This window comes from Rutilus rutilus (assembly GCF_951802725.1).
Source record: "Rutilus rutilus genome assembly, chromosome: 2".
Lineage (NCBI taxonomy): Eukaryota > Metazoa > Chordata > Actinopteri > Cypriniformes > Leuciscidae > Rutilus > Rutilus rutilus.
In genome coordinates, this window is record NC_140210.1 from 54678777 (window position 1) to 54694019 (window position 15243).

The window sequence follows — 15243 nt, forward strand, 5'->3', positions numbered from 1 at the left end:
TGCAGTCCTTCTGCTATCCTCTTTGTAGCTTGCTTATTTGTGTTACTGCACAATTTTCTGATGACATTATTACTGAAAAAATGCTGGAACAAATCAAGTGGACTGTACACTTTGGATTTATCCAGTTGCACTCCTGGGGGCCTGGCAGGGGCAAACCTGGGAAGAATGGGTGCCACATCTAGATTGCTTTCGGTTTTCCAGTGTTGTTCAGGTGTTGTACGGTGTGGGGAGCGATCACGGCTCAGTGTGGGCCTCTGAACACTCTGTGTAGATTGTCTGCGTCTCCTCCTCGGTGAAAGCTGAGGTGCTGGTGCCGTTGTTACTGATGTGCTTGGCTGGCTCAATCTCCTCCTCGGTGGAAGCTGAGGTGCTGGTGCCGGTGTAGATGACGTGCTTGGCTGGCTCAATCTCCTCCTCGGTGGAAGCTGAGGTGCTGGTGCTGGTGTTGCTGATGTGCTTGGCTGGCTCAATCTCCTCCTCGGTGGAAGCTGGGGTGCTGGTGCCGGTGTAGATGACGTGCTTGGGTCATTATCATTACTGAAATAAATGTAAAAGGAGAGAGCAATTACACAATGAAACTGGAAGCTTCTTTTTGTGTCAAAATTCAATGTAGAAAAAATAAAAACTCCACTATAAACTCATGTAACCCTATGAAACTCCACTGTACACTAAAAACACATTTCACCTCTCTTGACCTGAGCTTTCAGTGAAGGGTGAGATGGTAAGTCAGTTTATTGAAACAAATTTCACACCACTCTTGAACTGAGCTGACAGGGAAGGGAGACGGGGGTACACTAAAACAAACATTTCATGTCTCAATCTCTCTCTCTGACTAAAAATCCAATACATACAAATACTCAAGATGCATGAGACAATAAATAATGATAAAGAGGTTATTTGAAGTTACATACCAGTCCTCAAATGGATCTTCCCCATCCTGGTAAAATATTTCGTCATCTGTCAAAAAGCTGTCAGCTTCGGATTTCTCCCCGTCACTTTCCAGTAATTGTTCCAGAACTTGTTCTGAGGTAAATCTTTTACTGCTTGCCATCATAAAAGTGCTAAAACAATAAAATAATAATGCTATAACTGCTAATATGCTATATATATATGTGTGTATGTATAAATATTATAATCGTTCTGTCTCTCTCTCATATAAATCTCTGTTCAAAAACTCCGCTCCGTTCGCTCTCTGTCTCCTTCTCCACTCAACGCTGTTTGCGTCATATCATTTACTATAGTACCACCCCTTGCAAGGCTACAGAGTCCTCTGATTAGCTAGAATAAGTCATGGTAACCTTGCTCTGATTGGGTAAGAAAAATATTCCTCCCAGCGGCAATTTTTCCATTGGTCTTTGCGCGTGGAATATTCCTAACAACATCGATTTCATTGGCCTTATACGCAGTGGTATTGCGCAACAAGGAAGTGTGTATGCCATATACCTTTGTTTTCAGCGGAATCTGAGGAAGACGGCAAAAAAGACCGCATCTCTCTATCATTAATAGTTTTTAAGATAATTACACATTTGTAAAAGTATGCCATTTTGGGCGGTACCGCCCAATCCGTCCCCAGAGGGTTAAGCTTTCCAATCATGTGACGCGTCACGCGAGCTAGTTGAAGAACGTGAGGAAACATCATGGCAAACAATCCAGAGATCGCGGACCCTCCTAATACTTTTAAGTCAGCAGTATGGCAACATTTCGGCTACCCGGTGGAGAACAAGGATGGTAATCGTGTAGTTGACAAGACCAACACAATTGGCCGGAAGTGTTTCAAGAAGCTTCCCCAACCGGCCGGCAACACAGCCAACATGCAGATGCATATCTTAAGGCACCATCCCGACATCAGTTTAGCTCGTGCACAGAAAACAACACAACAGCAGCAGCCTACACTGCCTAGTTTATTCCAAGCAAAGTTTCCAGCCAATTCAGATCGAGCACAAAAAATTACTGATGCAATTGGAATTTTTATTTCACTGGATATGCACCCCTTTTCGGTTGTTGAAAACGAGGGATTCAAGTATTTACTTAGTGTGCTTGAGCCCCGTTATGCATTACCAAGCCGGGCGCATTTCTCTCAAAACTTCTGGAGAAAACAAAGGCTAAGGTGGAGGAAGGGTTGAGTACTGCTGAATCCTACGCAATCACCACCGATGGATGGACGTCCCGTGCCACAGACAGCTATATGACCATAACCGCACACTATATTACGGCCGATTGGAAAATAGCAAACCCCGTCCTCCAAACACGCGCTGTGTATGAGAGCCATACAAGCGACCATTTATCGGAAATACTTAAAGAGGCTGTGATAGATTGGAAAATCAGCAGAACAAACGTCCCCGTTCCCGTGACAACAGACAACGGCAGAAATATTTCCAATGCTGTCGAAGCGGCCGGATTTTCACCGCATATACGATGCTTTGCTCACACTGTTAATCTGGCTGCGCAAAGAGCGATGGGCGTTCACCACATGTCGCGACTCCTCGGCAGAGTGAGGAAAGTGGTCACGTTTTTCCACAGCAGCACAACAGCTGCAGCTGTGTTGAAGGAGAAACAGGTGATGCTACAGCTGCCCTTACACAAGCTGGTCCAGGATGTGGCTACTAGGTGGAACTCGAGCCACGACATGCTCGAATGCTACCTTGAGCAGCAGGCTGCTGTTTTCTCTGCATTAACAGACAAGAGTGTCAAGAAGAACATTAAAGACATCATCACTCTGTCTGATGATGATGTGAAACTAGCTGAGGATGTGGTCCAGGTTCTTAAACCTTTGAAAACCGTGACTACCCTCATGAGCACTGAGCAGATGCCAACTATTTCAATGATCGTGCCATTGAAACACAGAATCCTGGCCTCCATGAAGCACAGTGTCTCTGACTCAACAGTAGTGAAAGACATCAAAGCTGCTATTGCACATGACTTCGAGGACAGATACCCTGATTCGGATAGGGCACTAATTCAGTTTCTTCATATGAGCACTGCACTTGACCCCCGTTTCAGATCTCTACCTTTCCTTGATGAGACCACCCATGACACAATCTTCAAGAGTCTGACTGAGAGAATTCTGGAAGATTGTTCACAGACTGTTCAGGTATTTGATTGTTTAAATATTAATATATTAAATAAAGTGCTGTGTAAATCAGTTAGGGCTATTTAATAAAAGTCAGTATTTAAAGTCAGTATTTAAATATAGTCAGATAAAAATACTTAACTTTATTAAACTAACTTTATTCGTGTAATTGTCCTGGATTTCATATCCTCCATTGTATCTAACATTCACTAATTCACACTTACAAATAAGTCAGATAGAATAAATGCGTATTTGGCGTGCTGTCCGAGGAGAGGGCTCCGGGCTCGGTATTCGGCCCGAACCCAGAGTACTCCCCCCGTATTCCTGGCTGTGAAAGAACAAGCCAAGGGTGAGGAGTCGGGGTGGTGGAGGGATGCTGAAACTGTCAAGGAAGTTAGGTGAGTTGACAGAGTGAATATATATATGCTTTCTCTCATGCTGATAGGGTAGACATGGTAATTGTTTGATGAGATGATTGATAGATTGGTTGATTGATTGATTGATTATTTGAACGTGCTCCTCCCGAACTTTGTTTATAAAACATCATTTATGTTGCAAATGCAATTGTGTAATGGATTTTGTTTTGTCTGTTAGGCCCAGACTTCAATGGAAGAACAATCAGAGATAGCCTCAAGCTGCAGTAACTGTCCTCCTCCAGCCAAAAAAGCACCAATGATGGCTGAACTGTTCGGAGACTTCTTTTCAATGGAACAGGCATCGTCATCATCCAAGCCTTTGTCTGCAGTGGTGGATGAGGAGGTGCAGCATTACAGAGCAGTGCAGAGCCTCTCATTGGAGTCAAATCCACTTATGTGGTGGAAGGACAACCAGAACCAGTTCCCCCATTTAGCCAAGTTGGCTAAAATGTACCTTGGAATCCCCAGTGAGAGAGTGTTTTCCACTGCAGGGGACATTGTCACAGCACAGAGAGCAAGCCTCTCACCAGATAATGTGGACATGATGGTGTTTCTGAAGAAGAATTTTCAACTCCCTTAAATCAAATCCAGAAGTTGTTTATTTGTTTAATGTTTACTTACTTGATTTGTGGTTTACAGCACAGACAGTAAGCCTCAGTTACCTCAGTGTGAAAAAACAGTAACCATTTAATTTTCTTTGTAAATGTAAGATTGATTGAAGAAGAATTTTCAACATGCTCGAATCATCTCCACTATGGACTTTAGATTTTTTACTTTTTGTTTTTCAACAGTATTTTATTACAAAGAAAACAGAAGTGTTATAGCTTTGGCTATATCATTTATTTTACTTAGGTATATTGTTAATAATTTGCATAGTTAATATTGTTATTTGGTGTTCAGTTTATACAGGTTTTTCAAATGTTATTTAATAAAAAATAAAAAAAATTCTCAAAATATCTTTTGAACTGTTTTGACCCCCCCGTGATACGAACCGAATCGTGGGTTTGGTGTATCGTTACAGCTCTAGTTTCTGCTTTACATTTTTAAGTACAATCAACTTGGACGCTTAAGTAATGTCATCTTAAATTACATTAAAGGCACAATATGTAACTTTTTTGCTTTAAAAATAGCAAAAATCACTATATCTATGTTATATATATTTTTTAGTTGTGTACTTACATTATCCCGACTGTTTCCAACAACTTTCAAACCAGGAGAAATTTGTAATTTAATTCGAGAAACGTCCCGTTTCTTTATTTCCGTTTGTGCCGTCAATGGCGTCATATCCGCGTTGTCCCTGGTTTCCGCTCTACTGCCATAGCAACCAGAGCTATGAACCAGAGCCCTCTGATAGTAACCACGACAGACGTGGACTACTATGTAGTTCGCAATGTCTATTTGCACGCTGTTGTTGTTTCGTTCAAACATTATGGACCATGGCAAGCAGACTTTGGATAAAAAAGGAGAACTAAAACGAGAATCAATATCAGTGCGGTGTTTTCGAGATGCCGAGAGCTCCCATAGACAGTATATAAATGAGAGCTCCACGTCCGAGACTTCGACCGCTCCTACATGTAGTCTCATACAGTCTCATATCTCATATGCTATGCTAGTCTCATACAGACAAACTAACACATACATTTAAACACATTCAAATGCAGTTTAGTGTGATAGTGTAATGTTAGACCAAGTGAAACAGCGCTGCGTTACCTCACAAGTTTAATTTGTCTAATAAACTGACCTGTGAGTTGTAATTCTGCGTGTAGTTCGGTAGAATGAAATGTCCATATTCCTTTTATATCCGCGGGACTCGCGTCGCGTGTGGAGCTGATAGCTGTCAGCTGTCTCTTGGCAATCCCGAACTGCTTTATATCACAGTCAAGATAAAAACATCGATGTATTCACATTCAGTCATCCATAAACATTATTAGATCGGTCGACTTGACGTTGACGACAAGATCCATAATTCTTAGCAAATGTTGCGTCATCAATCTACGCCTTTGTTATTGTAAATAGGTTAGCGACCCCTAGTGGCGAAAAATTCCATACTGTCCGTTTAAGCTGACTGAGATGAATCTTGTATAACTAATAAAAAAGTGGAAAATTGCTTTACTTATTTTAATGAGTTAAAGCAATGTAAAAACGTATGTTGTCATAACTTATTGATCAATTCCCATAAGCTACATCAGCAACAAATAAAATGAAGTTAATTAAATATTAGCTCAAACGACGTCACGCATTCCTCTAATCCTTGGTGGATTTGCATCTTTGATGTAAAAGTAGTGTAAAGTAGTGGGCAGATCTGTGTTTATCTTGTCACAGCAGAATGGAAATAAAGAGATTGGGGGCCCTATCTTGCACCCAGCGCAATTGACTTTGTCCACCGACGCATGTTTCATTCCTATTTTGCACCCGCGCAAAGCGCGCTTTTCCCTCCACAGAAGCACGTCGCTAAACTAGGGAATGAACTTGCGGTCCCTGGGCGGTTCAGCGCAAAAAAGGAGGCGTGTTCCGGCGCAAACGTTCCCTGGTGCTATTTTACTGTTGCAATTGCGCCACTGGCCAGAAAAAACCTAGTCTAAAGTCAGTGGCGCGTTGCGCGTTGTTCATTATGCTATTTTAAGGGCGCATGCTTGACCATAATGTATAGAGTGCACAACGCTCATACACTGTGATTCTCTAATCTACACAGAAGCAGCAGTTTTCATTTTTGCAAATCATATTATTACAAACGATAGATAGCTAGATAGATAGATAGATAGCTAGATAGATAGATAGATAGCTAGATAGATAGATAGATAGATAGATAGATAGACAATTTATTATAAATATAATAATTTATTATAAAAGCATACATCTAGCTTACACATTTACCCACATTATTATATGCCTGTTTAGCCGAAGCTAATTTGGGTGTGTTTCTCCCATCCCCAATGTCACTTCTCTCTCTTTTACGGCCGTGACGAGAGCGTTGCTCTCCTCGGCTGTGAACCGCTCTTGACGTGCGCCTGGCAAATCCGCCGTTATAATAGCAATACGCCAAGGAAAAAGCGCGTCTGCTCTTAAAGGGAATGTGAGATGATGCTCTGATTGGTTTATTTCACGTTACGCCCAAACCACACCTATGAATAATGAAGCTACTTCAGACCAACCCCTTTTAGATTTGCGCCCGGCGCAAGAGTCATTTATCCCGCCGGGAAAATAGCAACAGCGCCGAGACCCGCCCACAAAGTTACTTGCGCTTTGCGCTTTGACACTTGCGTTTCAGATCGTTAAAATAGGGCCCAAGGTGTTTGTCGGATCCAAGGTGAATATAAACTGGGTTCAAAGGTTTAATGCACCAAAATGGACATAAATGTAGTGTGAAAGTAATACATACAACATAAAACTATTCACTTTGAATAAGTGAAATTCACACTCAAATCATAAACAGTTCAAATAATATCCCAACTAGGATCATAGGCGAAGAGTTAGACTCTGGGCCTTTTCAAACCCCTCCTAGTATTTGCTGCAAATAAGATTTTTACAATATAGAAACAATAGGTTCATATGAAACTATTCACACTGGGCACAGATATGCTTTATTTTACTACACTAAACACGTAATACGCGTGTGCATGCTGTCAACGTTTTCACAGATTCGCATTTTTAAGTTTACTGTCATGGAGACGATAACGTTATCATTTTCAAAAACTTGCTCTTTGAAACCTGTTTTCAAAAGTTGGTTTTCAGTCCCCCAAAAGCCATACAATTTTGAAATCAGTTTTTTGTTGAAAACAGTGTTGTGTAAACGGCCCCAATTAGACCAATAGTGATTTATTCGTGAATGGCTAGTTCTGACAGAAAACACATATAGTTGAAATATCAGTGAATGATGAGCAGGACGGTATCATTTAATCTCCACCAGCAACCAAGGATTTATATCAGTATATATATCATATATTTTACTGTATTTCACTGGGACTCGTTCCCCGTTAAAAGAGTCTAGCGACGGCCCTGCAATAAACACACACACAAACCTCTTCATCCTCTCTTTCTTTTCACTAACAAAAGTAAGATAGAGTAGCTTATCATGGTAAGATAGAGTAGCTTAATGGCGCCATCGTGTGTCTCTAAACCATTACAGACTCTCCTCATTTATGACTGTTGCAACATGTACTGTAAACTCACTAATACAGTGGGATTTCCATGTGTGTTTGACTAAAAGCATGCAAAGTCATGCAACAAACTAAAGTCATGCATGAATATCTCAGGTAATTTGTTTGTTTTCTCTCTCTCTCTAAACTGTAATGGAAATTCATCATCTGAACTGTTTTTATATTAAGAGAAATACACCGGTGTGACCAAACTGAAAATGGCTCTCTCTCTCTCTTCATATCGTATTTCATGACAGGTTTTATAAGAGCACACACTATCATCTCTGTTATGCTGTGTAAGTCAATAAGCAGTGATTTTTGCTCATTTATTTATTCTTGTGATAATAACACATGTAGGTCCACGTGTTTGTTTAAGAAGTATTTGGGCTAATTTTATTATGCGTTTCCAATCTGATTAAAACATTTCATCATGTTTAAATCCTCCCCAAGCTCAACACAGAAGATACTAAATAAGACTTTATAAGATTGGTCCTTTATTGATCTAATGATGTGTGTTTGATGATCTTCGGAGAGCAGCCACTCAAAATGAACCCCTCTTAATATGTGACACACACTTCTTTCATTGAGATGACTGAGCTGTGACATTATTAATGTGCTGGACAGCCAAGAGTTTAACAGAGTTCACCTAGAATGTTCTGGTTAAAATATTGCATCTTTTGTAACTTGTTGATTCATTTGTATTCATTATCATTTTTATCTCAGATCTCTTGGTCTCTATAACTGTCACACAAGAGACAACCGCCGTTGGTAATGTATTGTGCTGAAATGTCCAGTTTTTCTCAGCTCATGTCTGCTGACAGTGTAGAAATTAATTTGGACCGGTATTAACATATAAATATCGGGAAATCAATGTGTTTCTGGTGATTAGTCATTTTTTTTCTACGTTTTTGAAGGATACTGTGTGTGATCGTCTGCTATAATGTTCACTTGTGCTGTGTAACTCGAGCAGTTCTGCTTCCCCTTTATGAAGTAATATTTTGTCAATTGGAAATTAAAATAGATAGTAATGACTAAAGCTGCACTTCTGAATAGATTTTATAACAATGACATTTTATTAACAATAACGTAATGATTTCTTAATATATTTTCATAACAGCTTATCTCTGCAGACCCCTGCTACAACTACACTGAGCTGAACGATACATGGAGATCCATCAATATTACACATGCTTCAGTCATAAAGTGTGACACGTCTGTCTCCTGGAGAGGCTGGTATCGTATCCCAGACACATGTGTTGTTCAGTACAGCTGTGGCACTAATGTCGCACTGTGGATACGTGGTGGACACCCAACAGTAACAGATGGAGTCGTCACTCGAGATGTCTGCGGTAATGATAGGAGTTACTGCTGCTATTACGGGTCTTTTCCCATTAAAGTCAAAGCCTGTCCAGGCAATTATTATGTCTATGAGCTGGTTAGAACAACTGTGCGCTATTCAGCATACTGTGCAGATAATTATGTGTTCATGAGCTCTTGGTATTATTTGTGTTTGTTGATTCATTGGTATTAACCATTAGTCATTATTTTTCAGCTGTTACTAACATCATCAGACCCGATACAACAGTCACACCAGAGACGACCTCAGCTGGTAATGTACACTGATGTTTCCTCTGTTGGATTGTGTTTTGTCTGAATGTTTGTGGATCTGTAGAATTGAACAGATGTGTGAGTGTGTTTGTGTTTCAAGGTATAAACTAGGGGGAAAATTATGTCGTCACGTCGACGTTACGTCGAACGTGAGCGACTGAAAGGGAACCTGAATTTTGTAAAATCTTATTGAATCCTGGTAAAAAATTGGTCGCAGACAGATCCAGTCTTGCCTTAAAAATCAAGGGTTCATTCAGCAAACAAAAAATGGAATGAAAATTTTCAGTCTTTTGAATATGAAAAAAACTCAAAATCTTGAAAAGATGCTGATAAAAAGACAACATTTTTAAAATATTCAAGCACTTAGGGTCCATTAAAAAAAGAGGTTTATCTATTCCAAGGTTTCCAACAGTCCTGAGTAAAAACACAACTGGAAAGCTGCACTCCTTCTCTGGAGATGAACCACTCGTTGACCCCCTTCTTCTTTGGGCAAAAATAAAATACTCCCAAAAAAAGTCAACAAAATCCGCTTGAATCTCGGCCATCAATTTCACTGGAGGATCATTACAAACCAGTCTGTGCCATAAGAGTAAAGCGACCAAATTATTTACAGTAAGTGTTCTTCCCCTATAAGACAGGTTGGGTAGAATCCACTTCCATTTGTCTAGACGACCTTTCACTGTTTATAAAACATCCTTTTTTTTTGTAAGATATTATCATCTCCTAAAAAAAAAAATTATAATAATGAAAAATTAAAGCTGCAAGCAGCATTTATCGGGGTTCAAGCAGTTAAGGCCTTTAAGCACACAAGCATTATTTTATTTAGCAAGCATTTAACAACTGCCATCATAGATAAAAAAAAGTCAATTTACAGCCAATACAGGCAGTTTGCCATAGGAAATATATGGTTTTAAAGCGTTTTTACAGTTATAGCACCTTTTTGCCTGAGTCTTCTTACAGTCTTGCCTGATCTCCACCACTTTTATTAGTAGTACTCAAAGTGTGCCCATATATATCTGTCAAATTTGTTGTAAATATGTAATTTTGATAAGGAGTTTAGACAATTATATTCAGTGGCGTAACAAGCCAACACCGGGCCCTTAAGTAGGATTATCAAGGCGGGCCCCTTGATGACGCAATTGATGACATTGATGACGCAATGTCCGCGAGTAGGCTACTATGAATAGGGCAGGATATGATCATACACAGCATATAAGAGATGAGATGACTAACAAAATCAGGAGGAGCCTACGCTCACCAAAAAAACACACAAAAAAAAAACACTGGTGACAGCGCACCATAACACATTGTTAGGCCTAGGTCCAAATACATAAAAAAGATGCTCTCTTACATTACAGCGGGATTTTCCGGGCTTTCCTATGTGCAACTGCAAAGTTGTCGATTAGATCAGGATTGTGCGCACAGGCATTCTCAATTGACCCTTCGCAGGGAGTTTGATTGAGAGGCGATCTGACTAATCATAATCCGCCATTTTGTCCCACAAAGCAGTCAGGAGAGTTAGTAGATTAACATTGGAGGATTTAAATTTGAAAAACAAAGTGTACTGACGTCTTAGCACTTTAAAACATCATTCCTTTTATGTTCAATCATGTTTATTTTAATGCTATAAATTAACTAGAAGGAAGAGATGATCGGTTCACGAGCAGCTTTAACTGAGCCTCGAGTCTACAGCGATCTGTCAGACACATTAAAGAGTCACAAAACGGTATTTATTGTTTAAATGCCTCTAAAAAATGACTACATTTGAAAGGTGAGACTTTTGGCGCTTTTCCATTACCAGTTCCAGCTCAACTCGACTCGACTCGGCTCGGCTCGCTTTTCGCTCCGTTTTCCATTGCAGATAGTACCTCCACAATAGTACCTGGTCGTCATAGCGATGCCGCAGGAAACTGCCGTGACTTAATCTTCTACGCGAGATACATCCGCTGCCACACACACAGGACAATGGAGGAAATTGAGTGTATGCTGTTTTTGGATGTTTTTGTTTTTGCTGTTTTTTATTCAGGATACTCCGTCTGGCGCGTGCAATGATGACGCAGTGAATAGTGACGATTCTCTCTGACCAATCAGCAGTCTGCTTTGTTTTCACGTCACATTTTAGTATCGCCTCAGCTCGCTTAGAACCTCGCCGGAGGTGGTACGAAAAAAAGTACCTGGATGCAGGTACAGGTACAACTTTCACACAGTGGAAAACCAAACAAAGCCGAGTCGAGTCGAGCCGAGCCGAGCTGGTACTGTGTAGTGGAAAAGAGCCATTTGTTTCATATCAAAAGTACTCTGATCCGCAATGTATTTTTCACTGCGTGAGAACTTGGTGTGGTGTGAGAGTGGCGTCGCTTGTCAGACATAGCAACAGTAACTAAAGAGGGTGGGTCTTTGCGAATGGTCAATGACAGTATGGACGGGGATTCGCCAGTCCCAATTCAAAACAAATTTCATCATAATCCATCATTGTTCGTTTCAAACATGTGAGAGCATCAAAATGATCCATGGGTGAAATTGATTGGATTTAATTCATTTTTTTGTCAGTTCCTATCATAATTTTAACATTTTGGCGTTATTGTTTAGCTATTTACCTATGTTTTCAAATTTCCTTTGTTTTTTTGTTGTTGTCTCGATCGGACTAACGGCTTTGAAGATAACCACAATTTTTTAAAGCTCTAAATGACATTTAAAAAAAACATAAGGCGAAACCTGGCATGTTTGGTATTGTTGGACTCGGCAAGGATTCAGGAGTCTTAGGAGGTCACTTCTGTGAAAAAACACTGGCTTGAAACTTCTAAGGCTCCTTCAAGGCATTGTGCCAATGACGTATTCTGAGTTTTTTGAGATACACCAATGTTCTCATAGACTATCATGGCACCCTGGACAAAGACACTGCGTGCCAATTTTCAGTAGACTAACAGTTGGGTGCGCTTATAGCTATTTTCATGATTTTTTTCACTGTTATAGCACCACCAAGTGGCCAATTGTCACGGTTTTTTTTCATGTCAACTCAGATTGAGCTTATGAACGTGTCCCAAGTTTAGCGAAAATATCTCTTTCCGCTCACAATTTGTAACCATTTTATAGTGCCACCAACTGGCCAATTGTCATGATTTTTTTTCACGTGACCTCAGAATGAGCTCATGAACATGTGTCCCAAGTTTTGCGAAAATATCTCTTTCTGTTCACAAGTTATAACCGTTCTATAGTGCCACCAAGTGGCCAATTGTTGCGATTTTTTTTTTTTTCAAGTGATATCAGATTGAGCTCAGGAAGATGTATCCCAAGTTTAGCAAAAAAATCTCTTTCCGTTCACAATTTATAACCGTTTTAGTAAAAGTGCCATCAAATATTTTGGTTATATCAGAGATAGCCATTTTGTCCGCCTTGAGCCATGGATTCCGATATAAGACACTTGATCCTGGGACAAACGGTCTAAGAGTAATGAGCAATTTTGAACTTTTGGTTGCTGTAGCGCCACCTATGGGCCATTCGGGGTCATACTCTGATAGGTTGTCCCAAAATTGAGGCCTACCATCTGGCCAGGTTTCAAGTCTCTAGGCCTTACGGTTTGGCCTGCACGATGCGTTTTACAAATCCTTACAATTACAATAGGGTTTCAGCATTTCATGCTTGAACCCCTAAAAAATCTCTGCAACCCTACCTATTTCAACACAGACCTTCAGGAAGAATTGGTTTCCCTTCATTCCAATCCCCTAATAAAAATGCCCCACTTTTTTTTACAATTTACTTTTGCTGAAGACCATTTTCCAAAGTCTTCTATCAATTTAGATAAAACATATATGTCACTTTGTTTATTAATAATTATTATAAGGTCGTCGGCATAAGCTGATATACAAAACTTTACATCACAAAGTGGTATCCTAAAACCATCTAAATGTGTAAATCTTCCTGATTGTTTGTAGAAGTGATTGAATAACAAGAGAATATAACATTCCTGATAATGAACATCCTTGTCTAATACCTCTACAGACCTTGAATGAAGCACATAAGAGCACTATTAAACTTAAACTTAATAACACTCTCAATGTCACATGTTTGAAAACTTCTCATTAATACCAAAAGCTCCTAAAACAATCCATAGATAATCATGCTCAACCTGATCAAACGCTTACTATTGGTCTAAAGACAACACACCACAATTGATATTAAATAATTTGGATATTATCACTTATTTGAAGGTGTATAAAAAGCATGTGCACATGATGTTTTGAGCAAGTGTATCATATAGTCACACACACTCAAATAAGTGATCATTTTAATGCTTTTGGCACCAATAATGCAGTCCCACAAGGTTGGTGGTTATTAATGCAAAATATAAACACAAAACTTTAAACACAATATTAAAGGCCCATTTTGTGGTGATCATGTCGTCATCAACATTGAGCTGATAACACCTCAAACTTTTTCTAGGCTTTCTCTACCACAACAATTGTGTTACACAAACACACTTTTACAGCAGCCAAAGAAAAGTTAAAGTAAAAGGAACAGGGACCAAGAGCCCAACTAAAGCAAACACTGATCACCACAATGGTGACACTTCAAATTAAACAAATATCAACATCTAAACCTCTGTTAATTCTCACTAAGATCATCTGACAGCAATAGTCAAAGTAATTATGTCTAAATGAGACCATAAATTATGTTGAAATATGTCCACAATGGTCACATTTGAACTAGTTTTTAAACTTGTACGAAGGTTCGATGAACGTCTATATCGGACGTGCAGAACAAGTAAAAAAAAGACGTCATAAAAACTTTCATTCTGGCTCCTCAGTGGACGTCATTTCAACGTCTGATTTTTGTAACAAAGACATTGAAAAGACGTCTTTTGGACATCATTTTGCTTAGTGGGATGTTTCAATAAAAGGCGACTCGCTACTAATTGGAATCTTGTTTATTGGGGACACCAACTTTCCATAGCGTGTCAAAGCTTGTGTTAGAAATCCATCACTAACAAAAGGTGGTACATTAGATAGAATAACCTATTTTCACTGGTAAGGAGAGTGGGAGAACTGAAATAAATTCGCCATCAATAACAATTCCCCGCTCTACTAACTCATTCGCCTTGTCTACACTATCCAGAAAAACACTGTTGCACTGTTCATTCTAGAAGCGGACAAAACACTAGCGTGTCCCACCACTTCCCCAACGGCCAAACAACGTTCCTCAACGCTCACCGCAGACGCCACCTTAATCTCATGGCGTCTCGTGAGTGAACTCAAACCCTGTGTTTCCTCGGCCGACATGCCTCAAAATAACGGATCGCACACGGCCCTCAAACTAAACTAACACAAACTATTAACAAACCGGACAACAACAAAATCAACACAAAGATAAGCAGTGTGGAAGATTTTTCCCTAAACCTAACTATCTGGGTCTCGTCTACAAATCGACATCCCAGTTCAACAATAGTCACCTAACTAACTTGTTCCCCTAAACTAGCTTACTTCCTGCGCAGGAATGATCGACAAACAGACTTCAGCAAATGTCCTTTAAATGCTTTAATCACGGCCAGGAGATCTTCCCGAGCAGTTCTCAGGGAATCTCTCCCAAGAAGCAAGGCCGGAGGATCTCAGACACATTCCATTGAGAATCCTACCAGAAAACATGTTTGATACAACAGTTTTTATAGAATCAAGACAACAAATAAGATTATAGTGACTAACATGTCACCTTCAATTTGATTGGATCAATTGGTTCAAAAGCCCCAAACTTTTCCCTCTGTCACTGGCACAAGCAAACTCTGTTTTTGTGATTACTTATATATAAGTATATAAGTATATAAGTATATTATATCATAAGGTTTGAGAACTAGTAATCTATCTAGTTTCACATCCCCTAATTTTTATTTACACACACACACACACACACACACACACACACACACACACACACACACACACTCAGAGTCACAAGTTTTCCCCAAAGAGTTTGGAAATATTTAAAAGCATAGGAATGTCATTCCTGCAAGAAAAACAAATGT